Source organism: Schistocerca cancellata, unplaced genomic scaffold, assembly GCF_023864275.1.
Source record: "Schistocerca cancellata isolate TAMUIC-IGC-003103 unplaced genomic scaffold, iqSchCanc2.1 HiC_scaffold_1087, whole genome shotgun sequence".
NCBI lineage: Eukaryota > Metazoa > Arthropoda > Insecta > Orthoptera > Acrididae > Schistocerca > Schistocerca cancellata.
In genome coordinates, this window is record NW_026047086.1 from 176,201 (window position 1) to 204,101 (window position 27,901).

A 27,901-nucleotide genomic window follows, 5' to 3' on the forward strand; every position below is an offset into this window, starting at 1 on the left:
CACCTTTGATGGTCTCACCCTGTAGGGCTGCAGCTCGCCCAGCGTTCTCCCTGTCTGTCGCGGTTGGATTGTTTTCATCGACGTCTTTTACTATAGGAACTTCACGAATCGGAGGGAGCTCGTAGCCGATGCCCTTTCTAACACAGAAGAAAAACTGTTGCTATTACGAGTCTCCGGGTGGTACACGAAAATAACCGTCGTTTCCGTGGTGTAGCGGTTATCACGTCTGCTTTACACGCAGAAGGTCCCCGGTTCGATCCCGGGCGGGAACACAACAATTTTAATCTATATTTCGGATTTCATTTCCGAGATGACCTCACGTCCGCGTATGCAGAGACAAGCAATGTCGTATGCTAGACGGATAGGGCGTCATTTTACTGTCAAATACTGTTGCTCTCTTATTGCACCGGTATTTGGTAACTGGGAACGCCCCTAGCTCCATTATGGCTGGCAAAATTTATAATCCGGTTCTTCAGGGCTACTTCAAGTGCGCTTGCTAATGGCTTTCCTGAGCTCACCCTACTCGCCTTGTCACAGCTCTGTCAAAGTGTGATGCTAACTAATAATGAGAAACTCTTAGCCACTCTCAATCTCACATGCCACCACACCTTTGTTGTTGCCGTCGTTAGTAAGATGAGGGTAGACTGTCGCACAGTTAAGCTGAATCTCCACTCACGGTGCACATATTCCGCAAAGACAACCTTGCTTTCCGTTGCATGCAAAATTACCGTCTGCGTTTCTACCGAATTCCACCTACGTACTTTACTGGTGCCGCATTCTTGTTATATCCACGTGCTATAACAGGCGTCTACTCTTCATTGAGGAGCTGCAACCGGGGCTGAGTTCCACCTACTCTTCAGCACGGTCAAAATGGCAGGGCTCGTCCGGGATTTGAACCCGGGACCTCCTGCACCCAAAGCAGGAATCATACCCCTAGACCAACGAGCCACCTGCCTGGAGCATCAAGTTAATCCCAAGTAGTGGACCTCACAGGGAACACAAACTTTCACGTGAATTCGCAAGATAAACGCTTTCTGCAGGCAGCACTCACCAATGATGAGAAGAATATTAAAGGCAACGAATAAAAAGGGAAATAACTTCATCGAACACTGCTTATGAACAGCCGGCAGTGCTTCAGTTTCGGTATGTGGTTTCTCAGGGTTAAGAGAAGGCGAATGCACTAAACAAAAGAACATCGGGAAACCAAGCACCAACTCATAACGAAAAGATTGCACAATATACTGCAAGTAAAATTTCCACAAGACGGATACTGAAGACGCCGCAGACAAAAGAATTATTCTATGCAGTAACGATTATCTAGGAAGCATAAATTGCATGTGCTGCTCCACCACACAAATTCTTTTGATACTGTTTTACTTATTCTAAATTTTCATTGCCTGATCGTCTCTAGAATACTGTGTGGTATCCTGGTTTCCAACAGCGATAGTAGTAAGTAAATCGACTACAAAGTCTTTCAAAGTAGGCCAGACACAACAAAAAAACAATCGGAGTTGCGCGTAGCTCATGTCATTCTGCTTTCAAAGGTGAATCTGCGGCTGGGAGTAGTGGCGTACTCCTGTAATCCAAGCTACTGGGAGGCCGTTGTGTGGGAGAGATCTGGAAACAACTACAGATTCGGCCGTTCCATGAGCTCAGGAATGGCCGCGATGCCTTCATTGAGCTCTGCAGATCGACATATGACAGCGTGGAAATTTCGGCAAGCGGTGGCTAAGGGTTAAGAGAAGCCAAACGCACTAAACACTAGAAAGTCGGGAAACCGAAGCTCATAACGAAAAGATTGCGGAATGCAGTGCGGAAGCAAAACTTCGAGAAGACCAACTCTGAAGCCATCGGCGCGCTAGGAATTATTCCTCGCAAGAAGCGATCATGTAGGAAGAGCGAGCCGAGGGTGTCGCTCGACCACACAATAAATTTTTGCTTAATCCAAATTTGCAATACCGGTTCGACACTAGAATATGCGCCTTGGTTCTTCCAAAAGCGATAGTAAAAAGCACGTCGACCGCAGTGTCATTTAGGGTAGTGAGTCAGACATGGGGAGGATATAAGGCGGGTGGAATATGCAGCGACGGGGGGCATTGCAGGGCGGGCGCCGGCTTCCTGCGCTGCGGCGCGCCGGTGCCGGCGGCGGCCTGGCTGGGCTGCTGGTGCCTCCATGTAGAGCTGCCGCCGAGCCCAGGCACCGTGCCGCTAACGAAGCGATTGCCTTTGGTGACATCTTTTGCAATAACGACTGCGCGAATCGACGGTATCTCGTAAGGAAAGAAAGAGCAGCAGCTGCCGCCGAGCCCAGGCGCCGTGCCTAACACGCAGAAGGTCCCTGGTTCGATTGCGGGCGGAAACCCGTTTTCGTCGCACTCAGCAAGACACTTGCTACGATCTCTGCAGTGACCACTTAAATCAACTTCAAACGTTCCACCAGCAGGGTGCACATGGCTCAAATGAAACATGAAACTGTTTCAGAACTGGTTGTCGGATTTTAGCGCTGACTTGGAGGCCTGGAAATGCGCGAAACAGCCGCCGCCATGCGATTTGTTACCACACCGTTGTACAAAACGCAATGGCTCGTCCGGGATTTGAACCCGGGACCTCCTGCACCCGAAGCAGGAATCATACCCCTAGACCAACGAGCCTGTCCGTTCCGAAAACGCACTGCATGTGAATGACGCCACCTTTGATGGTCTCACCCTGTAGGGCTGCAGCTCGCCCAGCGTTCTCCCTGTCTGTCGCGGTTGGATTGTTTTCATCGACGTCTTTTACTATAGGAACTTCACGAATCGGAGGGAGCTCGTAGCCGATGCCCTTTCTAACACAGAAGAAAAACTGTTGCTATTACGAGTCTCCGGGTGGTACACGAAAAGAACCGTCGTTTCCGTGGTGTAGCGGTTATCACGTCTGCTTTACACGCAGAAGGTCCCCGGTTCGATCCCGGGCGGGAACACAACAATTTTAATCTATATTTCGGATTTCATTTCCGAGATGACCTCACGTCCGCGTATGCAGAGACAAGCAATGTCGTATGCTAGACGGATAGGGCGTCATTTTACTGTCAAATACTGTTGCTCTCTTATTGCACCGGTATTTGGTAACTGGGAACGCCCCTAGCTCCATTATGGCTGGCAAAATTTATAATCCGGTTCTTCAGGGCTACTTCAAGTGCGCTTGCTAATGGCTTTCCTGAGCTCACCCTACTCGCCTTGTCACAGCTCTGTCAAAGTGTGATGCTAACTAATAATGAGAAACTCTTAGCCACTCTCAATCTCACATGCCACCACACCTTTGTTGTTGCCGTCGTTAGTAAGATGAGGGTAGACTGTCGCACAGTTAAGCTGAATCTCCACTCACGGTGCACATATTCCGCAAAGACAACCTTGCTTTCCGTTGCATGCAAAATTACCGTCTGCGTTTCTACCGAATTCCACCTACGTACTTTACTGGTGCCGCATTCTTGTTATATCCACGTGCTATAACAGGCGTCTACTCTTCATTGAGGAGCTGCAACCGGGGCTGAGTTCCACCTACTCTTCAGCACGGTCAAAATGGCAGGGCTCGTCCGGGATTTGAACCCAGGACCTCCTGCACCCAAAGCAGGAATCATACCCCTAGACCAACGAGCCACCTGCCTGGAGCATCAAGTTAATCCCAAGTAGTGGACCTCACAGGGAACACAAACTTTCACGTGAATTCGCAAGATAAACGCTTTCTGCAGGCAGCACTCACCAATGATGAGAAGAATATTAAAGGCAACGAATAAAAAGGGAAATAACTTCGTCGAACACTGCTTATGAACAGCCGGCAGTGCTTCAGTTTCGGTATGTGGTTTCTCAGGGTTAAGAGAAGGCGAATGCACTAAACAAAAGAACATCGGGAAACCAAGCACCAACTCATAACGAAAAGATTGCACAATATACTGCAAGTAAAATTTCCACAAGACGGATACTGAAGACGCCGCAGACAAAAGAATTATTCTATGCAGTAACGATTATCTAGGAAGCATAAATTGCATGTGCTGCTCCACCACACAAATTCTTTTGATACTGTTTTACTTATTCTAAATTTTCATTGCCTGATCGTCTCTAGAATACTGTGTGGTATCCTGGTTTCCAACAGCGATAGTAGTAAGTAAATCGACTACAAAGTCTTTCAAAGTAGGCCAGACACAACAAAAAAACAATCGGAGTTGCGCGTAGCTCATGTCATTCTGCTTTCAAAGGTGAATCTGCGGCTGGGAGTAGTGGCGTACTCCTGTAATCCAAGCTACTGGGAGGCCGTTGTGTGGGAGAGATCTGGAAACAACTACAGATTCGGCCGTTCCATGAGCTCAGGAATGGCCGCGATGCCTTCATTGAGCTCTGCAGATCGACATATGACAGCGTGGAAATTTCGGCAAGCGGTGGCTAAGGGTTAAGAGAAGCCAAACGCACTAAACACTAGAAAGCCGGGAAACCGAAGCTCATAACGAAAAGATTGCGGAATGCAGTGCGGAAGCAAAACTTCGAGAAGACCAACTCTGAAGCCATCGGCGCGCTAGGAATTATTCCTCGCAAGAAGCGATCATGTAGGAAGAGCGAGCCGAGGGTGTCGCTCGACCACACAATAAATTTTTGCTTAATCCAAATTTGCAATACCGGTTCGACACTAGAATATGCGCCTTGGTTCTTCCAAAAGCGATAGTAAAAAGCACGTCGACCGCAGTGTCATTTAGGGTAGTGAGTCAGACATGGGGAGGATATAAGGCGGGTGGAATATGCAGCGACGGGGGGCATTGCAGGGCGGGCGCCGGCTTCTTGCGCTGCGGCGCGCCGGTGCCGGCGGCGGCCTGGCTGGGCTGCTGGTGCCTCCATGTAGAGCTGCCGCCGAGCCCAGGCACCGTGCCGCTAACGAAGCGATTGCCTTTGGTGACATCTTTTGCAATAACGACTGCGCGAATCGACGGTATCTCGTAAGGAAAGAAAGAGCAGCAGCTGCCGCCGAGCCCAGGCGCCGTGCCTAACACGCAGAAGGTCCCTGGTTCGATTGCGGGCGGAAACCCGTTTTCGTCGCACTCAGCAAGACACTTGCTACGATCTCTGCAGTGACCACTTAAATCAACTTCAAACGTTCCACCAGCAGGGTGCACATGGCTCAAATGAAACATGAAACTGTTTCAGAACTGGTTGTCGGATTTTAGCGCTGACTTGGAGGCCTGGAAATGCGCGAAACAGCCGCCGCCATGCGATTTGTTACCACACCGTTGTACAAAACGCAAGGGCTCGTCCGGGATTTGAACCCGGGACCTCCTGCACCCGAAGCAGGAATCATACCCCTAGACCAACGAGCCTGTCCGTTCCGAAAACGCACTGCATGTGAATGACGCCACCTTTGATGGTCTCACCCTGTAGGGCTGCAGCTCGCCCAGCGTTCTCCCTGTCTGTCGCGGTTGGATTGTTTTCATCGACGTCTTTTACTATAGGAACTTCACGAATCGGAGGGAGCTCGTAGCCGATGCCCTTTCTAACACAGAAGAAAAACTGTTGCTATTACGAGTCTCCGGGTGGTACACGAAAAGAACCGTCGTTTCCGTGGTGTAGCGGTTATCACGTCTGCTTTACACGCAGAAGGTCCCCGGTTCGATCCCGGGCGGGAACACAACAATTTTAATCTATATTTCGGATTTCATTTCCGAGATGACCTCACGTCCGCGTATGCAGAGACAAGCAATGTCGTATGCTAGACGGATAGGGCGTCATTTTACTGTCAAATACTGTTGCTCTCTTATTGCACCGGTATTTGGTAACTGGGAACGCCCCTAGCTCCATTATGGCTGGCAAAATTTATAATCCGGTTCTTCAGGGCTACTTCAAGTGCGCTTGCTAATGGCTTTCCTGAGCTCACCCTACTCGCCTTGTCACAGCTCTGTCAAAGTGTGATGCTAACTAATAATGAGAAACTCTTAGCCACTCTCAATCTCACATGCCACCACACCTTTGTTGTTGCCGTCGTTAGTAAGATGAGGGTAGACTGTCGCACAGTTAAGCTGAATCTCCACTCACGGTGCACATATTCCGCAAAGACAACCTTGCTTTCCGTTGCATGCAAAATTACCGTCTGCGTTTCTACCGAATTCCACCTACGTACTTTACTGGTGCCGCATTCTTGTTATATCCACGTGCTATAACAGGCGTCTACTCTTCATTGAGGAGCTGCAACCGGGGCTGAGTTCCACCTACTCTTCAGCACGGTCAAAATGGCAGGGCTCGTCCGGGATTTGAACCCAGGACCTCCTGCACCCAAAGCAGGAATCATACCCCTAGACCAACGAGCCACCTGCCTGGAGCATCAAGTTAATCCCAAGTAGTGGACCTCACAGGGAACACAAACTTTCACGTGAATTCGCAAGATAAACGCTTTCTGCAGGCAGCACTCACCAATGATGAGAAGAATATTAAAGGCAACGAATAAAAAGGGAAATAACTTCGTCGAACACTGCTTATGAACAGCCGGCAGTGCTTCAGTTTCGGTATGTGGTTTCTCAGGGTTAAGAGAAGGCGAATGCACTAAACAAAAGAACATCGGGAAACCAAGCACCAACTCATAACGAAAAGATTGCACAATATACTGCAAGTAAAATTTCCACAAGACGGATACTGAAGACGCCGCAGACAAAAGAATTATTCTATGCAGTAACGATTATCTAGGAAGCATAAATTGCATGTGCTGCTCCACCACACAAATTCTTTTGATACTGTTTTACTTATTCTAAATTTTCATTGCCTGATCGTCTCTAGAATACTGTGTGGTATCCTGGTTTCCAACAGCGATAGTAGTAAGTAAATCGACTACAAAGTCTTTCAAAGTAGGCCAGACACAACAAAAAAACAATCGGAGTTGCGCGTAGCTCATGTCATTCTGCTTTCAAAGGTGAATCTGCGGCTGGGAGTAGTGGCGTACTCCTGTAATCCAAGCTACTGGGAGGCCGTTGTGTGGGAGAGATCTGGAAACAACTACAGATTCGGCCGTTCCATGAGCTCAGGAATGGCCGCGATGCCTTCATTGAGCTCTGCAGATCGACATATGACAGCGTGGAAATTTCGGCAAGCGGTGGCTAAGGGTTAAGAGAAGCCAAACGCACTAAACACTAGAAAGCCGGGAAACCGAAGCTCATAACGAAAAGATTGCGGAATGCAGTGCGGAAGCAAAACTTCGAGAAGACCAACTCTGAAGCCATCGGCGCGCTAGGAATTATTCCTCGCAAGAAGCGATCATGTAGGAAGAGCGAGCCGAGGGTGTCGCTCGACCACACAATAAATTTTTGCTTAATCCAAATTTGCAATACCGGTTCGACACTAGAATATGCGCCTTGGTTCTTCCAAAAGCGATAGTAAAAAGCACGTCGACCGCAGTGTCATTTAGGGTAGTGAGTCAGACATGGGGAGGATATAAGGCGGGTGGAATATGCAGCGACGGGGGGCATTGCAGGGCGGGCGCCGGCTTCTTGCGCTGCGGCGCGCCGGTGCCGGCGGCGGCCTGGCTGGGCTGCTGGTGCCTCCATGTAGAGCTGCCGCCGAGCCCAGGCACCGTGCCGCTAACGAAGCGATTGCCTTTGGTGACATCTTTTGCAATAACGACTGCGCGAATCGACGGTATCTCGTAAGGAAAGAAAGAGCAGCAGCTGCCGCCGAGCCCAGGCGCCGTGCCTAACACGCAGAAGGTCCCTGGTTCGATTGCGGGCGGAAACCCGTTTTCGTCGCACTCAGCAAGACACTTGCTACGATCTCTGCAGTGACCACTTAAATCAACTTCAAACGTTCCACCAGCAGGGTGCACATGGCTCAAATGAAACATGAAACTGTTTCAGAACTGGTTGTCGGATTTTAGCGCTGACTTGGAGGCCTGGAAATGCGCGAAACAGCCGCCGCCATGCGATTTGTTACCACACCGTTGTACAAAACGCAAGGGCTCGTCCGGGATTTGAACCCGGGACCTCCTGCACCCGAAGCAGGAATCATACCCCTAGACCAACGAGCCTGTCCGTTCCGAAAACGCACTGCATGTGAATGACGCCACCTTTGATGGTCTCACCCTGTAGGGCTGCAGCTCGCCCAGCGTTCTCCCTGTCTGTCGCGGTTGGATTGTTTTCATCGACGTCTTTTACTATAGGAACTTCACGAATCGGAGGGAGCTCGTAGCCGATGCCCTTTCTAACACAGAAGAAAAACTGTTGCTATTACGAGTCTCCGGGTGGTACACGAAAAGAACCGTCGTTTCCGTGGTGTAGCGGTTATCACGTCTGCTTTACACGCAGAAGGTCCCCGGTTCGATCCCGGGCGGGAACACAACAATTTTAATCTATATTTCGGATTTCATTTCCGAGATGACCTCACGTCCGCGTATGCAGAGACAAGCAATGTCGTATGCTAGACGGATAGGGCGTCATTTTACTGTCAAATACTGTTGCTCTCTTATTGCACCGGTATTTGGTAACTGGGAACGCCCCTAGCTCCATTATGGCTGGCAAAATTTATAATCCGGTTCTTCAGGGCTACTTCAAGTGCGCTTGCTAATGGCTTTCCTGAGCTCACCCTACTCGCCTTGTCACAGCTCTGTCAAAGTGTGATGCTAACTAATAATGAGAAACTCTTAGCCACTCTCAATCTCACATGCCACCACACCTTTGTTGTTGCCGTCGTTAGTAAGATGAGGGTAGACTGTCGCACAGTTAAGCTGAATCTCCACTCACGGTGCACATATTCCGCAAAGACAACCTTGCTTTCCGTTGCATGCAAAATTACCGTCTGCGTTTCTACCGAATTCCACCTACGTACTTTACTGGTGCCGCATTCTTGTTATATCCACGTGCTATAACAGGCGTCTACTCTTCATTGAGGAGCTGCAACCGGGGCTGAGTTCCACCTACTCTTCAGCACGGTCAAAATGGCAGGGCTCGTCCGGGATTTGAACCCAGGACCTCCTGCACCCAAAGCAGGAATCATACCCCTAGACCAACGAGCCACCTGCCTGGAGCATCAAGTTAATCCCAAGTAGTGGACCTCACAGGGAACACAAACTTTCACGTGAATTCGCAAGATAAACGCTTTCTGCAGGCAGCACTCACCAATGATGAGAAGAATATTAAAGGCAACGAATAAAAAGGGAAATAACTTCGTCGAACACTGCTTATGAACAGCCGGCAGTGCTTCAGTTTCGGTATGTGGTTTCTCAGGGTTAAGAGAAGGCGAATGCACTAAACAAAAGAACATCGGGAAACCAAGCACCAACTCATAACGAAAAGATTGCACAATATACTGCAAGTAAAATTTCCACAAGACGGATACTGAAGACGCCGCAGACAAAAGAATTATTCTATGCAGTAACGATTATCTAGGAAGCATAAATTGCATGTGCTGCTCCACCACACAAATTCTTTTGATACTGTTTTACTTATTCTAAATTTTCATTGCCTGATCGTCTCTAGAATACTGTGTGGTATCCTGGTTTCCAACAGCGATAGTAGTAAGTAAATCGACTACAAAGTCTTTCAAAGTAGGCCAGACACAACAAAAAAACAATCGGAGTTGCGCGTAGCTCATGTCATTCTGCTTTCAAAGGTGAATCTGCGGCTGGGAGTAGTGGCGTACTCCTGTAATCCAAGCTACTGGGAGGCCGTTGTGTGGGAGAGATCTGGAAACAACTACAGATTCGGCCGTTCCATGAGCTCAGGAATGGCCGCGATGCCTTCATTGAGCTCTGCAGATCGACATATGACAGCGTGGAAATTTCGGCAAGCGGTGGCTAAGGGTTAAGAGAAGCCAAACGCACTAAACACTAGAAAGCCGGGAAACCGAAGCTCATAACGAAAAGATTGCGGAATGCAGTGCGGAAGCAAAACTTCGAGAAGACCAACTCTGAAGCCATCGGCGCGCTAGGAATTATTCCTCGCAAGAAGCGATCATGTAGGAAGAGCGAGCCGAGGGTGTCGCTCGACCACACAATAAATTTTTGCTTAATCCAAATTTGCAATACCGGTTCGACACTAGAATATGCGCCTTGGTTCTTCCAAAAGCGATAGTAAAAAGCACGTCGACCGCAGTGTCATTTAGGGTAGTGAGTCAGACATGGGGAGGATATAAGGCGGGTGGAGTATGCAACGACGGGGGGCATTGCAGGGCGGGCGCCGGCTTCTTGCGCTGCGGCGCGCCGGTGCCGGCGGCGGATTGGCTGGGCTGCTGGTGCCTCCATGTAGAGCTGCCGCCGAGCCCAGGCACCGTGCCGCTAACGAAGCGATTGCCTTTGGTGACATCTTTTGCAATAACGACTGCGCGAATCGACGGTATCTCGTAAGGAAAGAAAGAGCAGCAGCTGCCGCCGAGCCCAGGCGCCGTGCCTAACACGCAGAAGGTCCCTGGTTCGATTGCGGGCGGAAACCCGTTTTCGTCGCACTCAGCAAGACACTTGCTACGATCTCTGCAGTGACCACTTAAATCAACTTCAAACGTTCCACCAGCAGGGTGCACATGGCTCAAATGAAACATGAAACTGTTTCAGAACTGGTTGTCGGATTTTAGCGCTGACTTGGAGGCCTGGAAATGCGCGAAACAGCCGCCGCCATGCGATTTGTTACCACACCGTTGTACAAAACGCAAGGGCTCGTCCGGGATTTGAACCCGGGACCTCCTGCACCCGAAGCAGGAATCATACCCCTAGACCAACGAGCCTGTCCGTTCCGAAAACGCACTGCATGTGAATGACGCCACCTTTGATGGTCTCACCCTGTAGGGCTGCAGCTCGCCCAGCGTTCTCCCTGTCTGTCGCGGTTGGATTGTTTTCATCGACGTCTTTTACTATAGGAACTTCACGAATCGGAGGGAGCTCGTAGCCGATGCCCTTTCTAACACAGAAGAAAAACTGTTGCTATTACGAGTCTCCGGGTGGTACACGAAAAGAACCGTCGTTTCCGTGGTGTAGCGGTTATCACGTCTGCTTTACACGCAGAAGGTCCCCGGTTCGATCCCGGGCGGGAACACAACAATTTTAATCTATATTTCGGATTTCATTTCCGAGATGACCTCACGTCCGCGTATGCAGAGACAAGCAATGTCGTATGCTAGACGGATAGGGCGTCATTTTACTGTCAAATACTGTTGCTCTCTTATTGCACCGGTATTTGGTAACTGGGAACGCCCCTAGCTCCATTATGGCTGGCAAAATTTATAATCCGGTTCTTCAGGGCTACTTCAAGTGCGCTTGCTAATGGCTTTCCTGAGCTCACCCTACTCGCCTTGTCACAGCTCTGTCAAAGTGTGATGCTAACTAATAATGAGAAACTCTTAGCCACTCTCAATCTCACATGCCACCACACCTTTGTTGTTGCCGTCGTTAGTAAGATGAGGGTAGACTGTCGCACAGTTAAGCTGAATCTCCACTCACGGTGCACATATTCCGCAAAGACAACCTTGCTTTCCGTTGCATGCAAAATTACCGTCTGCGTTTCTACCGAATTCCACCTACGTACTTTACTGGTGCCGCATTCTTGTTATATCCACGTGCTATAACAGGCGTCTACTCTTCATTGAGGAGCTGCAACCGGGGCTGAGTTCCACCTACTCTTCAGCACGGTCAAAATGGCAGGGCTCGTCCGGGATTTGAACCCAGGACCTCCTGCACCCAAAGCAGGAATCATACCCCTAGACCAACGAGCCACCTGCCTGGAGCATCAAGTTAATCCCAAGTAGTGGACCTCACAGGGAACACAAACTTTCACGTGAATTCGCAAGATAAACGCTTTCTGCAGGCAGCACTCACCAATGATGAGAAGAATATTAAAGGCAACGAATAAAAAGGGAAATAACTTCGTCGAACACTGCTTATGAACAGCCGGCAGTGCTTCAGTTTCGGTATGTGGTTTCTCAGGGTTAAGAGAAGGCGAATGCACTAAACAAAAGAACATCGGGAAACCAAGCACCAACTCATAACGAAAAGATTGCACAATATACTGCAAGTAAAATTTCCACAAGACGGATACTGAAGACGCCGCAGACAAAAGAATTATTCTATGCAGTAACGATTATCTAGGAAGCATAAATTGCATGTGCTGCTCCACCACACAAATTCTTTTGATACTGTTTTACTTATTCTAAATTTTCATTGCCTGATCGTCTCTAGAATACTGTGTGGTATCCTGGTTTCCAACAGCGATAGTAGTAAGTAAATCGACTACAAAGTCTTTCAAAGTAGGCCAGACACAACAAAAAAACAATCGGAGTTGCGCGTAGCTCATGTCATTCTGCTTTCAAAGGTGAATCTGCGGCTGGGAGTAGTGGCGTACTCCTGTAATCCAAGCTACTGGGAGGCCGTTGTGTGGGAGAGATCTGGAAACAACTACAGATTCGGCCGTTCCATGAGCTCAGGAATGGCCGCGATGCCTTCATTGAGCTCTGCAGATCGACATATGACAGCGTGGAAATTTCGGCAAGCGGTGGCTAAGGGTTAAGAGAAGCCAAACGCACTAAACACTAGAAAGCCGGGAAACCGAAGCTCATAACGAAAAGATTGCGGAATGCAGTGCGGAAGCAAAACTTCGAGAAGACCAACTCTGAAGCCATCGGCGCGCTAGGAATTATTCCTCGCAAGAAGCGATCATGTAGGAAGAGCGAGCCGAGGGTGTCGCTCGACCACACAATAAATTTTTGCTTAATCCAAATTTGCAATACCGGTTCGACACTAGAATATGCGCCTTGGTTCTTCCAAAAGCGATAGTAAAAAGCACGTCGACCGCAGTGTCATTTAGGGTAGTGAGTCAGACATGGGGAGGATATAAGGCGGGTGGAATATGCAGCGACGGGGGGCATTGCAGGGCGGGCGCCGGCTTCTTGCGCTGCGGCGCGCCGGTGCCGGCGGCGGCCTGGCTGGGCTGCTGGTGCCTCCATGTAGAGCTGCCGCCGAGCCCAGGCACCGTGCCGCTAACGAAGCGATTGCCTTTGGTGACATCTTTTGCAATAACGACTGCGCGAATCGACGGTATCTCGTAAGGAAAGAAAGAGCAGCAGCTGCCGCCGAGCCCAGGCGCCGTGCCTAACACGCAGAAGGTCCCTGGTTCGATTGCGGGCGGAAACCCGTTTTCGTCGCACTCAGCAAGACACTTGCTACGATCTCTGCAGTGACCACTTAAATCAACTTCAAACGTTCCACCAGCAGGGTGCACATGGCTCAAATGAAACATGAAACTGTTTCAGAACTGGTTGTCGGATTTTAGCGCTGACTTGGAGGCCTGGAAATGCGCGAAACAGCCGCCGCCATGCGATTTGTTACCACACCGTTGTACAAAACGCAAGGGCTCGTCCGGGATTTGAACCCGGGACCTCCTGCACCCGAAGCAGGAATCATACCCCTAGACCAACGAGCCTGTCCGTTCCGAAAACGCACTGCATGTGAATGACGCCACCTTTGATGGTCTCACCCTGTAGGGCTGCAGCTCGCCCAGCGTTCTCCCTGTCTGTCGCGGTTGGATTGTTTTCATCGACGTCTTTTACTATAGGAACTTCACGAATCGGAGGGAGCTCGTAGCCGATGCCCTTTCTAACACAGAAGAAAAACTGTTGCTATTACGAGTCTCCGGGTGGTACACGAAAAGAACCGTCGTTTCCGTGGTGTAGCGGTTATCACGTCTGCTTTACACGCAGAAGGTCCCCGGTTCGATCCCGGGCGGGAACACAACAATTTTAATCTATATTTCGGATTTCATTTCCGAGATGACCTCACGTCCGCGTATGCAGAGACAAGCAATGTCGTATGCTAGACGGATAGGGCGTCATTTTACTGTCAAATACTGTTGCTCTCTTATTGCACCGGTATTTGGTAACTGGGAACGCCCCTAGCTCCATTATGGCTGGCAAAATTTATAATCCGGTTCTTCAGGGCTACTTCAAGTGCGCTTGCTAATGGCTTTCCTGAGCTCACCCTACTCGCCTTGTCACAGCTCTGTCAAAGTGTGATGCTAACTAATAATGAGAAACTCTTAGCCACTCTCAATCTCACATGCCACCACACCTTTGTTGTTGCCGTCGTTAGTAAGATGAGGGTAGACTGTCGCACAGTTAAGCTGAATCTCCACTCACGGTGCACATATTCCGCAAAGACAACCTTGCTTTCCGTTGCATGCAAAATTACCGTCTGCGTTTCTACCGAATTCCACCTACGTACTTTACTGGTGCCGCATTCTTGTTATATCCACGTGCTATAACAGGCGTCTACTCTTCATTGAGGAGCTGCAACCGGGGCTGAGTTCCACCTACTCTTCAGCACGGTCAAAATGGCAGGGCTCGTCCGGGATTTGAACCCGGGACCTCATGCACCCAAAGCAGGAATCATACCCCTAGACCAACGAGCCACCTGCCTGGAGCATCAAGTTAATCCCAAGTAGTGGACCTCACAGGGAACACAAACTTTCACGTGAATTCGCAAGATAAACGCTTTCTGCAGGCAGCACTCACCAATGATGAGAAGAATATTAAAGGCAACGAATAAAAAGGGAAATAACTTCGTCGAACACTGCTTATGAACAGCCGGCAGTGCTTCAGTTTCGGTATGTGGTTTCTCAGGGTTAAGAGAAGGCGAATGCACTAAACAAAAGAACATCGGGAAACCAAGCACCAACTCATAACGAAAAGATTGCACAATATACTGCAAGTAAAATTTCCACAAGACGGATACTGAAGACGCCGCAGACAAAAGAATTATTCTATGCAGTAACGATTATCTAGGAAGCATAAATTGCATGTGCTGCTCCACCACACAAATTCTTTTGATACTGTTTTACTTATTCTAAATTTTCATTGCCTGATCGTCTCTAGAATACTGTGTGGTATCCTGGTTTCCAACAGCGATAGTAGTAAGTAAATCGACTACAAAGTCTTTCAAAGTAGGCCAGACACAACAAAAAAACAATCGGAGTTGCGCGTAGCTCATGTCATTCTGCTTTCAAAGGTGAATCTGCGGCTGGGAGTAGTGGCGTACTCCTGTAATCCAAGCTACTGGGAGGCCGTTGTGTGGGAGAGATCTGGAAACAACTACAGATTCGGCCGTTCCATGAGCTCAGGAATGGCCGCGATGCCTTCATTGAGCTCTGCAGATCGACATATGACAGCGTGGAAATTTCGGCAAGCGGTGGCTAAGGGTTAAGAGAAGCCAAACGCACTAAACACTAGAAAGCCGGGAAACCGAAGCTCATAACGAAAAGATTGCGGAATGCAGTGCGGAAGCAAAACTTCGAGAAGACCAACTCTGAAGCCATCGGCGCGCTAGGAATTATTCCTCGCAAGAAGCGATCATGTAGGAAGAGCGAGCCGAGGGTGTCGCTCGACCACACAATAAATTTTTGCTTAATCCAAATTTGCAATACCGGTTCGACACTAGAATATGCGCCTTGGTTCTTCCAAAAGCGATAGTAAAAAGCACGTCGACCGCAGTGTCATTTAGGGTAGTGAGTCAGACATGGGGAGGATATAAGGCGGGTGGAATATGCTGCGACGGGGGGCATTGCAGGGCGGGCGCCGGCTTCTTGCGCTGCGGCGCGCCGGTGCCGGCGGCGGCCTGGCTGGGCTGCTGGTGCCTCCATGTAGAGCTGCCGCCGAGCCCAGGCACCGTGCCGCTAACGAAGCGATTGCCTTTGGTGACATCTTTTGCAATAACGACTGCGCGAATCGACGGTATCTCGTAAGGAAAGAAAGAGCAGCAGCTGCCGCCGAGCCCAGGCGCCGTGCCTAACACGCAGAAGGTCCCTGGTTCGATTGCGGGCGGAAACCCGTTTTCGTCGCACTCAGCAAGACACTTGCTACGATCTCTGCAGTGACCACTTAAATCAACTTCAAACGTTCCACCAGCAGGGTGCACATGGCTCAAATGAAACATGAAACTGTTTCAGAACTGGTTGTCGGATTTTAGCGCTGACTTGGAGGCCTGGAAATGCGCGAAACAGCCGCCGCCATGCGATTTGTTACCACACCGTTGTACAAAACGCAAGGGCTCGTCCGGGATTTGAACCCGGGACCTCCTGCACCCGAAGCAGGAATCATACCCCTAGACCAACGAGCCTGTCCGTTCCGAAAACGCACTGCATGTGAATGACGCCACCTTTGATGGTCTCACCCTGTAGGGCTGCAGCTCGCCCAGCGTTCTCCCTGTCTGTCGCGGTTGGATTGTTTTCATCGACGTCTTTTACTATAGGAACTTCACGAATCGGAGGGAGCTCGTAGCCGATGCCCTTTCTAACACAGAAGAAAAACTGTTGCTATTACGAGTCTCCGGGTGGTACACGAAAAGAACCGTCGTTTCCGTGGTGTAGCGGTTATCACGTCTGCTTTACACGCAGAAGGTCCCCGGTTCGATCCCGGGCGGGAACACAACAATTTTAATCTATATTTCGGATTTCATTTCCGAGATGACCTCACGTCCGCGTATGCAGAGACAAGCAATGTCGTATGCTAGACGGATAGGGCGTCATTTTACTGTCAAATACTGTTGCTCTCTTATTGCACCGGTATTTGGTAACTGGGAACGCCCCTAGCTCCATTATGGCTGGCAAAATTTATAATCCGGTTCTTCAGGGCTACTTCAAGTGCGCTTGCTAATGGCTTTCCTGAGCTCACCCTACTCGCCTTGTCACAGCTCTGTCAAAGTGTGATGCTAACTAATAATGAGAAACTCTTAGCCACTCTCAATCTCACATGCCACCACACCTTTGTTGTTGCCGTCGTTAGTAAGATGAGGGTAGACTGTCGCACAGTTAAGCTGAATCTCCACTCACGGTGCACATATTCCGCAAAGACAACCTTGCTTTCCGTTGCATGCAAAATTACCGTCTGCGTTTCTACCGAATTCCACCTACGTACTTTACTGGTGCCGCATTCTTGTTATATCCACGTGCTATAACAGGCGTCTACTCTTCATTGAGGAGCTGCAACCGGGGCTGAGTTCCACCTACTCTTCAGCACGGTCAAAATGGCAGGGCTCGTCCGGGATTTGAACCCGGGACCTCATGCACCCAAAGCAGGAATCATACCCCTAGACCAACGAGCCACCTGCCTGGAGCATCAAGTTAATCCCAAGTAGTGGACCTCACAGGGAACACAAACTTTCACGTGAATTCGCAAGATAAACGCTTTCTGCAGGCAGCACTCACCAATGATGAGAAGAATATTAAAGGCAACGAATAAAAAGGGAAATAACTTCGTCGAACACTGCTTATGAACAGCCGGCAGTGCTTCAGTTTCGGTATGTGGTTTCTCAGGGTTAAGAGAAGGCGAATGCACTAAACAAAAGAACATCGGGAAACCAAGCACAAACTCATAACGAAAAGATTGCACAATATACTGCAAGTAAAATTTCCACAAGACGGATACTGAAGACGCCGCAGACAAAAGAATTATTCTATGCAGTAACGATTATCTAGGAAGCATAAATTGCATGTGCTGCTCCACCACACAAATTCTTTTGATACTGTTTTACTTATTCTAAATTTTCATTGCCTGATCGTCTCTAGAATACTGTGTGGTATCCTGGTTTCCAACAGCGATAGTAGTAAGTAAATCGACTACAAAGTCTTTCAAAGTAGGCCAGACACAACAAAAAAACAATCGGAGTTGCGCGTAGCTCATGTCATTCTGCTTTCAAAGGTGAATCTGCGGCTGGGAGTAGTGGCGTACTCCTGTAATCCAAGCTACTGGGAGGCCGTTGTGTGGGAGAGATCTGGAAACAACTACAGATTCGGCCGTTCCATGAGCTCAGGAATGGCCGCGATGCCTTCATTGAGCTCTGCAGATCGACATATGACAGCGTGGAAATTTCGGCAAGCGGTGGCTAAGGGTTAAGAGAAGCCAAACGCACTAAACACTAGAAAGCCGGGAAACCGAAGCTCATAACGAAAAGATTGCGGAATGCAGTGCGGAAGCAAAACTTCGAGAAGACCAACTCTGAAGCCATCGGCGCGCTAGGAATTATTCCTCGCAAGAAGCGATCATGTAGGAAGAGCGAGCCGAGGGTGTCGCTCGACCACACAATAAATTTTTGCTTAATCCAAATTTGCAATACCGGTTCGACACTAGAATATGCGCCTTGGTTCTTCCAAAAGCGATAGTAAAAAGCACGTCGACCGCAGTGTCATTTAGGGTAGTGAGTCAGACATGGGGAGGATATAAGGCGGGTGGAATATGCAGCGACGGGGGGCATTGCAGGGCGGGCGCCGGCTTCTTGCGCTGCGGCGCGCCGGTGCCGGCGGCGGCCTGGCTGGGCTGCTGGTGCCTCCATGTAGAGCTGCCGCCGAGCCCAGGCACCGTGCCGCTAACGAAGCGATTGCCTTTGGTGACATCTTTTGCAATAACGACTGCGCGAATCGACGGTATCTCGTAAGGAAAGAAAGAGCAGCAGCTGCCGCCGAGCCCAGGCGCCGTGCCTAACACGCAGAAGGTCCCTGGTTCGATTGCGGGCGGAAACCCGTTTTCGTCGCACTCAGCAAGACACTTGCTACGATCTCTGCAGTGACCACTTAAATCAACTTCAAACGTTCCACCAGCAGGGTGCACATGGCTCAAATGAAACATGAAACTGTTTCAGAACTGGTTGTCGGATTTTAGCGCTGACTTGGAGGCCTGGAAATGCGCGAAACAGCCGCCGCCATGCGATTTGTTACCACACCGTTGTACAAAACGCAAGGGCTCGTCCGGGATTTGAACCCGGGACCTCCTGCACCCGAAGCAGGAATCATACCCCTAGACCAACGAGCCTGTCCGTTCCGAAAACGCACTGCATGTGAATGACGCCACCTTTGATGGTCTCACCCTGTAGGGCTGCAGCTCGCCCAGCGTTCTCCCTGTCTGTCGCGGTTGGATTGTTTTCATCGACGTCTTTTACTATAGGAACTTCACGAATCGGAGGGAGCTCGTAGCCGATGCCCTTTCTAACACAGAAGAAAAACTGTTGCTATTACGAGTCTCCGGGTGGTACACGAAAAGAACCGTCGTTTCCGTGGTGTAGCGGTTATCACGTCTGCTTTACACGCAGAAGGTCCCCGGTTCGATCCCGGGCGGGAACACAACAATTTTAATCTATATTTCGGATTTCATTTCCGAGATGACCTCACGTCCGCGTATGCAGAGACAAGCAATGTCGTATGCTAGACGGATATGGCGTCATTTTACTGTCAAATACTGTTGCTCTCTTATTGCACCGGTATTTGGTAACTGGGAACGCCCCTAGCTCCATTATGGCTGGCAAAATTTATAATCCGGTTCTTCAGGGCTACTTCAAGTGCGCTTGCTAATGGCTTTCCTGAGCTCACCCTACTCGCCTTGTCACAGCTCTGTCAAAGTGTGATGCTAACTAATAATGAGAAACTCTTAGCCACTCTCGATCTCACATGCCACCACACCTTTGTTGTTGCCGTCGTTAGTAAGATGAGGGTAGACTGTCGCACAGTTAAGCTGAATCTCCACTCACGGTGCACATATTCCGCAAAGACAACCTTGCTTTCCGTTGCATGCAAAATTACCGTCTGCGTTTCTACCGAATTCCACCTACGTACTTTACTGGTGCCGCATTCTTGTTATATCCACGTGCTATAACAGGCGTCTACTCTTCATTGAGGAGCTGCAACCGGGGCTGAGTTCCACCTACTCTTCAGCACGGTCAAAATGGCAGGGCTCGTCCGGGATTTGAACCCGGGACCTCATGCACCCAAAGCAGGAATCATACCCCTAGACCAACGAGCCACCTGCCTGGAGCATCAAGTTAATCCCAAGTAGTGGACCTCACAGGGAACACAAACTTTCACGTGAATTCGCAAGATAAACGCTTTCTGCAGGCAGCACTCACCAATGATGAGAAGAATATTAAAGGCAACGAATAAAAAGGGAAATAACTTCGTCGAACACTGCTTATGAACAGCCGGCAGTGCTTCAGTTTCGGTATGTGGTTTCTCAGGGTTAAGAGAAGGCGAATGCACTAAACAAAAGAACATCGGGAAACCAAGCACCAACTCATAACGAAAAGATTGCACAATATACTGCAAGTAAAATTTCCACAAGACGGATACTGAAGACGCCGCAGACAAAAGAATTATTCTATGCAGTAACGATTATCTAGGAAGCATAAATTGCATGTGCTGCTCCACCACACAAATTCTTTTGATACTGTTTTACTTATTCTAAATTTTCATTGCCTGATCGTCTCTAGAATACTGTGTGGTATCCTGGTTTCCAACAGCGATAGTAGTAAGTAAATCGACTACAAAGTCTTTCAAAGTAGGCCAGACACAACAAAAAAACAATCGGAGTTGCGCGTAGCTCATGTCATTCTGCTTTCAAAGGTGAATCTGCGGCTGGGAGTAGTGGCGTACTCCTGTAATCCAAGCTACTGGGAGGCCGTTGTGTGGGAGAGATCTGGAAACAACTACAGATTCGGCCGTTCCATGAGCTCAGGAATGGCCGCGATGCCTTCATTGAGCTCTGCAGATCGACATATGGCAGCGTGGAAATTTCGGCAAGCGGTGGCTAAGGGTTAAGAGAAGCCAAACGCACTAAACACTAGAAAGTCGGGAAACCGAAGCTCATAACGAAAAGATTGCGGAATGCAGTGCGGAAGCAAAACTTCGAGAAGACCAACTCTGAAGCCATCGGCGCGCTAGGAATTATTCCTCGCAAGAAGCGATCATGTAGGAAGAGCGAGCCGAGGGTGTCGCTCGACCACACAATAAATTTTTGCTTAATCCAAATTTGCAATACCGGTTCGACACTAGAATATGCGCCTTGGTTCTTCCAAAAGCGATAGTAAAAAGCACGTCGACCGCAGTGTCATTTAGGGTAGTGAGTCAGACATGGGGAGGATATAAGGCGGGTGGAATATGCAGCGACGGGGGGCATTGCAGGGCGGGCGCCGGCTTCTTGCGCTGCGGCGCGCCGGTGCCGGCGGCGGCCTGGCTGGGCTGCTGGTGCCTCCATGTAGAGCTGCCGCCGAGCCCAGGCACCGTGCCGCTAACGAAGCGATTGCCTTTGGTGACATCTTTTGCAATAACGACTGCGCGAATCGACGGTATCTCGTAAGGAAAGAAAGAGCAGCAGCTGCCGCCGAGCCCAGGCGCCGTGCCTAACACGCAGAAGGTCCCTGGTTCGATTGCGGGCGGAAACCCGTTTTCGTCGCACTCAGCAAGACACTTGCTACGATCTCTGCAGTGACCACTTAAATCAACTTCAAACGTTCCACCAGCAGGGTGCACATGGCTCAAATGAAACATGAAACTGTTTCAGAACTGGTTGTCGGATTTTAGCGCTGACTTGGAGGCCTGGAAATGCGCGAAACAGCCGCCGCCATGCGATTTGTTACCACACCGTTGTACAAAACGCAAGGGCTCGTCCGGGATTTGAACCCGGGACCTCCTGCACCCGAAGCAGGAATCATACCCCTAGACCAACGAGCCTGTCCGTTCCGAAAACGCACTGCATGTGAATGACGCCACCTTTGATGGTCTCACCCTGTAGGGCTGCAGCTCGCCCAGCGTTCTCCCTGTCTGTCGCGGTTGGATTGTTTTCATCGACGTCTTTTACTATAGGAACTTCACGAATCGGAGGGAGCTCGTAGCCGATGCCCTTTCTAACACAGAAGAAAAACTGTTGCTATTACGAGTCTCCGGGTGGTACACGAAAAGAACCGTCGTTTCCGTGGTGTAGCGGTTATCACGTCTGCTTTACACGCAGAAGGTCCCCGGTTCGATCCCGGGCGGGAACACAACAATTTTAATCTATATTTCGGATTTCATTTCCGAGATGACCTCACGTCCGCGTATGCAGAGACAAGCAATGTCGTATGCTAGACGGATAGGGCGTCATTTTACTGTCAAATACTGTTGCTCTCTTATTGCACCGGTATTTGGTAACTGGGAACGCCCCTAGCTCCATTATGGCTGGCAAAATTTATAATCCGGTTCTTCAGGGCTACTTCAAGTGCGCTTGCTAATGGCTTTCCTGAGCTCACCCTACTCGCCTTGTCACAGCTCTGTCAAAGTGTGATGCTAACTAATAATGAGAAACTCTTAGCCACTCTCAATCTCACATGCCACCACACCTTTGTTGTTGCCGTCGTTAGTAAGATGAGGGTAGACTGTCGCACAGTTAAGCTGAATCTCCACTCACGGTGCACATATTCCGCAAAGACAACCTTGCTTTCCGTTGCATGCAAAATTACCGTCTGCGTTTCTACCGAATTCCACCTACGTACTTTACTGGTGCCGCATTCTTGTTATATCCACGTGCTATAACAGGCGTCTACTCTTCATTGAGGAGCTGCAACCGGGGCTGAGTTCCACCTACTCTTCAGCACGGTCAAAATGGCAGGGCTCGTCCAGGATTTGAACCCGGGACCTCATGCACCCAAAGCAGGAATCATACCCCTAGACCAACGAGCCACCTGCCTGGAGCATCAAGTTAATCCCAAGTAGTGGACCTCACAGGGAACACAAACTTTCACGTGAATTCGCAAGATAAACGCTTTCTGCAGGCAGCACTCACCAATGATGAGAAGAATATTAAAGGCAACGAATAAAAAGGGAAATAACTTCGTCGAACACTGCTTATGAACAGCCGGCAGTGCTTCAGTTTCGGTATGTGGTTTCTCAGGGTTAAGAGAAGGCGAATGCACTAAACAAAAGAACATCGGGAAACCAAGCACCAACTCATAACGAAAAGATTGCACAATATACTGCAAGTAAAATTTCCACAAGACGGATACTGAAGACGCCGCAGACAAAAGAATTATTCTATGCAGTAACGATTATCTAGGAAGCATAAATTGCATGTGCTGCTCCACCACACAAATTCTTTTGATACTGTTTTACTTATTCTAAATTTTCATTGCCTGATCGTCTCTAGAATACTGTGTGGTATCCTGGTTTCCAACAGCGATAGTAGTAAGTAAATCGACTACAAAGTCTTTCAAAGTAGGCCAGACACAACAAAAAAACAATCGGAGTTGCGCGTAGCTCATGTCATTCTGCTTTCAAAGGTGAATCTGCGGCTGGGAGTAGTGGCGTACTCCTGTAATCCAAGCTACTGGGAGGCCGTTGTGTGGGAGAGATCTGGAAACAACTACAGATTCGGCCGTTCCATGAGCTCAGGAATGGCCGCGATGCCTTCATTGAGCTCTGCAGATCGACATATGACAGCGTGGAAATTTCGGCAAGCGGTGGCTAAGGGTTAAGAGAAGCCAAACGCACTAAACACTAGAAAGTCGGGAAACCGAAGCTCATAACGAAAAGATTGCGGAATGCAGTGCGGAAGCAAAACTTCGAGAAGACCAACTCTGAAGCCATCGGCGCGCTAGGAATTATTCCTCGCAAGAAGCGATCATGTAGGAAGAGCGAGCCGAGGGTGTCGCTCGACCACACAATAAATTTTTGCTTAATCCAAATTTGCAATACCGGTTCGACACTAGAATATGCGCCTTGGTTCTTCCAAAAGCGATAGTAAAAAGCACGTCGACCGCAGTGTCATTTAGGGTAGTGAGTCAGACATGGGGAGGATATAAGGCGGGTGGAATATGCAGCGACGGGGGGCATTGCAGGGCGGGCGCCGGCTTCTTGCGCTGCGGCGCGCCGGTGCCGGCGGCGGCCTGGCTGGGCTGCTGGTGCCTCCATGTAGAGCTGCCGCCGAGCCCAGGCACCGTGCCGCTAACGAAGCGATTGCCTTTGGTGACATCTTTTGCAATAACGACTGCGCGAATCGACGGTATCTCGTAAGGAAAGAAAGAGCAGCAGCTGCCGCCGAGCCCAGGCGCCGTGCCTAACACGCAGAAGGTCCCTGGTTCGATTGCGGGCGGAAACCCGTTTTCGTCGCACTCAGCAAGACACTTGCTACGATCTCTGCAGTGACCACTTAAATCAACTTCAAACGTTCCACCAGCAGGGTGCACATGGCTCAAATGAAACATGAAACTGTTTCAGAACTGGTTGTCGGATTTTAGCGCTGACTTGGAGGCCTGGAAATGCGCGAAACAGCCGCCGCCATGCGATTTGTTACCACACCGTTGTACAAAACGCAAGGGCTCGTCCGGGATTTGAACCCGGGACCTCCTGCACCCGAAGCAGGAATCATACCCCTAGACCAACGAGCCTGTCCGTTCCGAAAACGCACTGCATGTGAATGACGCCACCTTTGATGGTCTCACCCTGTAGGGCTGCAGCTCGCCCAGCGTTCTCCCTGTCTGTCGCGGTTGGATTGTTTTCATCGACGTCTTTTACTATAGGAACTTCACGAATCGGAGGGAGCTCGTAGCCGATGCCCTTTCTAACACAGAAGAAAAACTGTTGCTATTACGAGTCTCCGGGTGGTACACGAAAAGAACCGTCGTTTCCGTGGTGTAGCGGTTATCACGTCTGCTTTACACGCAGAAGGTCCCCGGTTCGATCCCGGGCGGGAACACAACAATTTTAATCTATATTTCGGATTTCATTTCCGAGATGACCTCACGTCCGCGTATGCAGAGACAAGCAATGTCGTATGCTAGACGGATAGGGCGTCATTTTACTGTCAAATACTGTTGCTCTCTTATTGCACCGGTATTTGGTAACTGGGAACGCCCCTAGCTCCATTATGGCTGGCAAAATTTATAATCCGGTTCTTCAGGGCTACTTCAAGTGCGCTTGCTAATGGCTTTCCTGAGCTCACCCTACTCGCCTTGTCACAGCTCTGTCAAAGTGTGATGCTAACTAATAATGAGAAACTCTTAGCCACTCTCAATCTCACATGCCACCACACCTTTGTTGTTGCCGTCGTTAGTAAGATGAGGGTAGACTGTCGCACAGTTAAGCTGAATCTCCACTCACGGTGCACATATTCCGCAAAGACAACCTTGCTTTCCGTTGCATGCAAAATTACCGTCTGCGTTTCTACCGAATTCCACCTACGTACTTTACTGGTGCCGCATTCTTGTTATATCCACGTGCTATAACAGGCGTCTACTCTTCATTGAGGAGCTGCAACCGGGGCTGAGTTCCACCTACTCTTCAGCACGGTCAAAATGGCAGGGCTCGTCCAGGATTTGAACCCGGGACCTCATGCACCCAAAGCAGGAATCATACCCCTAGACCAACGAGCCACCTGCCTGGAGCATCAAGTTAATCCCAAGTAGTGGACCTCACAGGGAACACAAACTTTCACGTGAATTCGCAAGATAAACGCTTTCTGCAGGCAGCACTCACCAATGATGAGAAGAATATTAAAGGCAACGAATAAAAAGGGAAATAACTTCGTCGAACACTGCTTATGAACAGCCGGCAGTGCTTCAGTTTCGGTATGTGGTTTCTCAGGGTTAAGAGAAGGCGAATGCACTAAACAAAAGAACATCGGGAAACCAAGCACCAACTCATAACGAAAAGATTGCACAATATACTGCAAGTAAAATTTCCACAAGACGGATACTGAAGACGCCGCAGACAAAAGAATTATTCTATGCAGTAACGATTATCTAGGAAGCATAAATTGCATGTGCTGCTCCACCACACAAATTCTTTTGATACTGTTTTACTTATTCTAAATTTTCATTGCCTGATCGTCTCTAGAATACTGTGTGGTATCCTGGTTTCCAACAGCGATAGTAGTAAGTAAATCGACTACAAAGTCTTTCAAAGTAGGCCAGACACAACAAAAAAACAATCGGAGTTGCGCGTAGCTCATGTCATTCTGCTTTCAAAGGTGAATCTGCGGCTGGGAGTAGTGGCGTACTCCTGTAATCCAAGCTACTGGGAGGCCGTTGTGTGGGAGAGATCTGGAAACAACTACAGATTCGGCCGTTCCATGAGCTCAGGAATGGCCGCGATGCCTTCATTGAGCTCTGCAGATCGACATATGACAGCGTGGAAATTTCGGCAAGCGGTGGCTAAGGGTTAAGAGAAGCCAAACGCACTAAACACTAGAAAGTCGGGAAACCGAAGCTCATAACGAAAAGATTGCGGAATGCAGTGCGGAAGCAAAACTTCGAGAAGACCAACTCTGAAGCCATCGGCGCGCTAGGAATTATTCCTCGCAAGAAGCGATCATGTAGGAAGAGCGAGCCGAGGGTGTCGCTCGACCACACAATAAATTTTTGCTTAATCCAAATTTGCAATACCGGTTCGACACTAGAATATGCGCCTTGGTTCTTCCAAAAGCGATAGTAAAAAGCACGTCGACCGCAGTGTCATTTAGGGTAGTGAGTCAGACATGGGGAGGATATAAGGCGGGTGGAATATGCAGCGACGGGGGGCATTGCAGGGCGGGCGCCGGCTTCTTGCGCTGCGGCGCGCCGGTGCCGGCGGCGGCCTGGCTGGGCTGCTGGTGCCTCCATGTAGAGCTGCCGCCGAGCCCAGGCACCGTGCCGCTAACGAAGCGATTGCCTTTGGTGACATCTTTTGCAATAACGACTGCGCGAATCGACGGTATCTCGTAAGGAAAGAAAGAGCAGCAGCTGCCGCCGAGCCCAGGCGCCGTGCCTAACACGCAGAAGGTCCCTGGTTCGATTGCGGGCGGAAACCCGTTTCCGTCGCACTCAGCAAGACACTTGCTACGATCTCTGCAGTGACCACTTAAATCAACTTCAAACGTTCCACCAGCAGGGTGCACATGGCTCAAATGAAACATGAAACTGTTTCAGAACTGGTTGTCGGATTTTAGCGCTGACTTGGAGGCCTGGAAATGCGCGAAACAGCCGCCGCCATGCGATTTGTTACCACACCGTTGTACAAAACGCAAGGGCTCGTCCGGGATTTGAACCCGGGACCTCCTGCACCCGAAGCAGGAATCATACCCCTAGACCAACGAGCCTGTCCGTTCCGAAAACGCACTGCATGTGAATGACGCCACCTTTGATGGTCTCACCCTGTAGGGCTGCAGCTCGCCCAGCGTTCTCCCTGTCTGTCGCGGTTGGATTGTTTTCATCGACGTCTTTTACTATAGGAACTTCACGAATCGGAGGGAGCTCGTAGCCGATGCCCTTTCTAACACAGAAGAAAAACTGTTGCTATTACGAGTCTCCGGGTGGTACACGAAAAGAACCGTCGTTTCCGTGGTGTAGCGGTTATCACGTCTGCTTTACACGCAGAAGGTCCCCGGTTCGATCCCGGGCGGGAACACAACAATTTTAATCTATATTTCGGATTTCATTTCCGAGATGACCTCACGTCCGCGTATGCAGAGACAAGCAATGTCGTATGCTAGACGGATAGGGCGTCATTTTACTGTCAAATACTGTTGCTCTCTTATTGCACCGGTATTTGGTAACTGGGAACGCCCCTAGCTCCATTATGGCTGGCAAAATTTATAATCCGGTTCTTCAGGGCTACTTCAAGTGCGCTTGCTAATGGCTTTCCTGAGCTCACCCTACTCGCCTTGTCACAGCTCTGTCAAAGTGTGATGCTAACTAATAATGAGAAACTCTTAGCCACTCTCAATCTCACATGCCACCACACCTTTGTTGTTGCCGTCGTTAGTAAGATGAGGGTAGACTGTCGCACAGTTAAGCTGAATCTCCACTCACGGTGCACATATTCCGCAAAGACAACCTTGCTTTCCGTTGCATGCAAAATTACCGTCTGCGTTTCTACCGAATTCCACCTACGTACTTTACTGGTGCCGCATTCTTGTTATATCCACGTGCTATAACAGGCGTCTACTCTTCATTGAGGAGCTGCAACCGGGGCTGAGTTCCACCTACTCTTCAGCACGGTCAAAATGGCAGGGCTCGTCCGGGATTTGATCCCGGGACCTCATGCACCCAAAGCAGGAATCATACCCCTAGACCAACGAGCCACCTGCCTGGAGCATCAAGTTAATCCCAAGTAGTGGACCTCACAGGGAACACAAACTTTCACGTGAATTCGCAAGATAAACGC

At 49.6% G+C, this 27,901-nt stretch overlaps 32 non-coding genes across 32 annotated transcripts; 11 read left to right on the forward strand and 21 right to left on the reverse strand.

The window, feature by feature from the left end:
• Positions 1-199: 199 nt before the first annotated feature.
• On the forward strand, positions 200-272 carry Trnav-uac (transfer RNA valine (anticodon UAC)). Its single transcript has one exon. It is a non-coding gene; the product is annotated as a tRNA-Val (tRNA).
• Positions 273-876: 604 nt separating this feature from the next.
• Trnap-ugg (transfer RNA proline (anticodon UGG)) lies at positions 877-948 on the reverse strand. The gene has a single exon. It is a non-coding gene; the product is annotated as a tRNA-Pro (tRNA).
• Positions 949-2,579: 1,631 nt separating this feature from the next.
• Positions 2,580-2,651, reverse strand: Trnap-cgg (transfer RNA proline (anticodon CGG)). The gene has a single exon. It is a non-coding gene; the product is annotated as a tRNA-Pro (tRNA).
• Positions 2,652-2,886: 235 nt separating this feature from the next.
• Trnav-uac (transfer RNA valine (anticodon UAC)) lies at positions 2,887-2,959 on the forward strand. The gene has a single exon. It is a non-coding gene; the product is annotated as a tRNA-Val (tRNA).
• Positions 2,960-3,563: 604 nt separating this feature from the next.
• Positions 3,564-3,635, reverse strand: Trnap-ugg (transfer RNA proline (anticodon UGG)). The gene has a single exon. It is a non-coding gene; the product is annotated as a tRNA-Pro (tRNA).
• Positions 3,636-5,266: 1,631 nt separating this feature from the next.
• Positions 5,267-5,338, reverse strand: Trnap-cgg (transfer RNA proline (anticodon CGG)). Its single transcript has one exon. It is a non-coding gene; the product is annotated as a tRNA-Pro (tRNA).
• Positions 5,339-5,573: 235 nt separating this feature from the next.
• Positions 5,574-5,646, forward strand: Trnav-uac (transfer RNA valine (anticodon UAC)). Its single transcript has one exon. It is a non-coding gene; the product is annotated as a tRNA-Val (tRNA).
• A 604-nt stretch (positions 5,647-6,250) lies between these two features.
• Trnap-ugg (transfer RNA proline (anticodon UGG)) lies at positions 6,251-6,322 on the reverse strand. Its single transcript has one exon. It is a non-coding gene; the product is annotated as a tRNA-Pro (tRNA).
• A 1,631-nt stretch (positions 6,323-7,953) lies between these two features.
• On the reverse strand, positions 7,954-8,025 carry Trnap-cgg (transfer RNA proline (anticodon CGG)). Its single transcript has one exon. It is a non-coding gene; the product is annotated as a tRNA-Pro (tRNA).
• A 235-nt stretch (positions 8,026-8,260) lies between these two features.
• Positions 8,261-8,333, forward strand: Trnav-uac (transfer RNA valine (anticodon UAC)). Its single transcript has one exon. It is a non-coding gene; the product is annotated as a tRNA-Val (tRNA).
• Positions 8,334-8,937: 604 nt separating this feature from the next.
• On the reverse strand, positions 8,938-9,009 carry Trnap-ugg (transfer RNA proline (anticodon UGG)). The gene has a single exon. It is a non-coding gene; the product is annotated as a tRNA-Pro (tRNA).
• A 1,631-nt stretch (positions 9,010-10,640) lies between these two features.
• Positions 10,641-10,712, reverse strand: Trnap-cgg (transfer RNA proline (anticodon CGG)). The gene has a single exon. It is a non-coding gene; the product is annotated as a tRNA-Pro (tRNA).
• A 235-nt stretch (positions 10,713-10,947) lies between these two features.
• Positions 10,948-11,020, forward strand: Trnav-uac (transfer RNA valine (anticodon UAC)). Its single transcript has one exon. It is a non-coding gene; the product is annotated as a tRNA-Val (tRNA).
• Positions 11,021-11,624: 604 nt separating this feature from the next.
• Trnap-ugg (transfer RNA proline (anticodon UGG)) lies at positions 11,625-11,696 on the reverse strand. Its single transcript has one exon. It is a non-coding gene; the product is annotated as a tRNA-Pro (tRNA).
• Positions 11,697-13,327: 1,631 nt separating this feature from the next.
• On the reverse strand, positions 13,328-13,399 carry Trnap-cgg (transfer RNA proline (anticodon CGG)). The gene has a single exon. It is a non-coding gene; the product is annotated as a tRNA-Pro (tRNA).
• Positions 13,400-13,634: 235 nt separating this feature from the next.
• Trnav-uac (transfer RNA valine (anticodon UAC)) lies at positions 13,635-13,707 on the forward strand. Its single transcript has one exon. It is a non-coding gene; the product is annotated as a tRNA-Val (tRNA).
• Positions 13,708-14,311: 604 nt separating this feature from the next.
• Trnap-ugg (transfer RNA proline (anticodon UGG)) lies at positions 14,312-14,383 on the reverse strand. Its single transcript has one exon. It is a non-coding gene; the product is annotated as a tRNA-Pro (tRNA).
• Positions 14,384-16,014: 1,631 nt separating this feature from the next.
• Trnap-cgg (transfer RNA proline (anticodon CGG)) lies at positions 16,015-16,086 on the reverse strand. The gene has a single exon. It is a non-coding gene; the product is annotated as a tRNA-Pro (tRNA).
• Positions 16,087-16,321: 235 nt separating this feature from the next.
• Trnav-uac (transfer RNA valine (anticodon UAC)) lies at positions 16,322-16,394 on the forward strand. The gene has a single exon. It is a non-coding gene; the product is annotated as a tRNA-Val (tRNA).
• A 604-nt stretch (positions 16,395-16,998) lies between these two features.
• On the reverse strand, positions 16,999-17,070 carry Trnap-ugg (transfer RNA proline (anticodon UGG)). The gene has a single exon. It is a non-coding gene; the product is annotated as a tRNA-Pro (tRNA).
• Positions 17,071-18,701: 1,631 nt separating this feature from the next.
• On the reverse strand, positions 18,702-18,773 carry Trnap-cgg (transfer RNA proline (anticodon CGG)). The gene has a single exon. It is a non-coding gene; the product is annotated as a tRNA-Pro (tRNA).
• A 235-nt stretch (positions 18,774-19,008) lies between these two features.
• On the forward strand, positions 19,009-19,081 carry Trnav-uac (transfer RNA valine (anticodon UAC)). Its single transcript has one exon. It is a non-coding gene; the product is annotated as a tRNA-Val (tRNA).
• Positions 19,082-19,685: 604 nt separating this feature from the next.
• On the reverse strand, positions 19,686-19,757 carry Trnap-ugg (transfer RNA proline (anticodon UGG)). Its single transcript has one exon. It is a non-coding gene; the product is annotated as a tRNA-Pro (tRNA).
• A 1,631-nt stretch (positions 19,758-21,388) lies between these two features.
• Positions 21,389-21,460, reverse strand: Trnap-cgg (transfer RNA proline (anticodon CGG)). The gene has a single exon. It is a non-coding gene; the product is annotated as a tRNA-Pro (tRNA).
• A 235-nt stretch (positions 21,461-21,695) lies between these two features.
• Trnav-uac (transfer RNA valine (anticodon UAC)) lies at positions 21,696-21,768 on the forward strand. Its single transcript has one exon. It is a non-coding gene; the product is annotated as a tRNA-Val (tRNA).
• Positions 21,769-22,372: 604 nt separating this feature from the next.
• On the reverse strand, positions 22,373-22,444 carry Trnap-ugg (transfer RNA proline (anticodon UGG)). The gene has a single exon. It is a non-coding gene; the product is annotated as a tRNA-Pro (tRNA).
• A 1,631-nt stretch (positions 22,445-24,075) lies between these two features.
• On the reverse strand, positions 24,076-24,147 carry Trnap-cgg (transfer RNA proline (anticodon CGG)). Its single transcript has one exon. It is a non-coding gene; the product is annotated as a tRNA-Pro (tRNA).
• A 235-nt stretch (positions 24,148-24,382) lies between these two features.
• On the forward strand, positions 24,383-24,455 carry Trnav-uac (transfer RNA valine (anticodon UAC)). Its single transcript has one exon. It is a non-coding gene; the product is annotated as a tRNA-Val (tRNA).
• Positions 24,456-25,059: 604 nt separating this feature from the next.
• On the reverse strand, positions 25,060-25,131 carry Trnap-ugg (transfer RNA proline (anticodon UGG)). The gene has a single exon. It is a non-coding gene; the product is annotated as a tRNA-Pro (tRNA).
• Positions 25,132-26,762: 1,631 nt separating this feature from the next.
• Trnap-cgg (transfer RNA proline (anticodon CGG)) lies at positions 26,763-26,834 on the reverse strand. The gene has a single exon. It is a non-coding gene; the product is annotated as a tRNA-Pro (tRNA).
• A 235-nt stretch (positions 26,835-27,069) lies between these two features.
• On the forward strand, positions 27,070-27,142 carry Trnav-uac (transfer RNA valine (anticodon UAC)). Its single transcript has one exon. It is a non-coding gene; the product is annotated as a tRNA-Val (tRNA).
• Positions 27,143-27,746: 604 nt separating this feature from the next.
• Trnap-ugg (transfer RNA proline (anticodon UGG)) lies at positions 27,747-27,818 on the reverse strand. The gene has a single exon. It is a non-coding gene; the product is annotated as a tRNA-Pro (tRNA).
• Between the last annotated feature and the right edge of the window lie 83 nt (positions 27,819-27,901).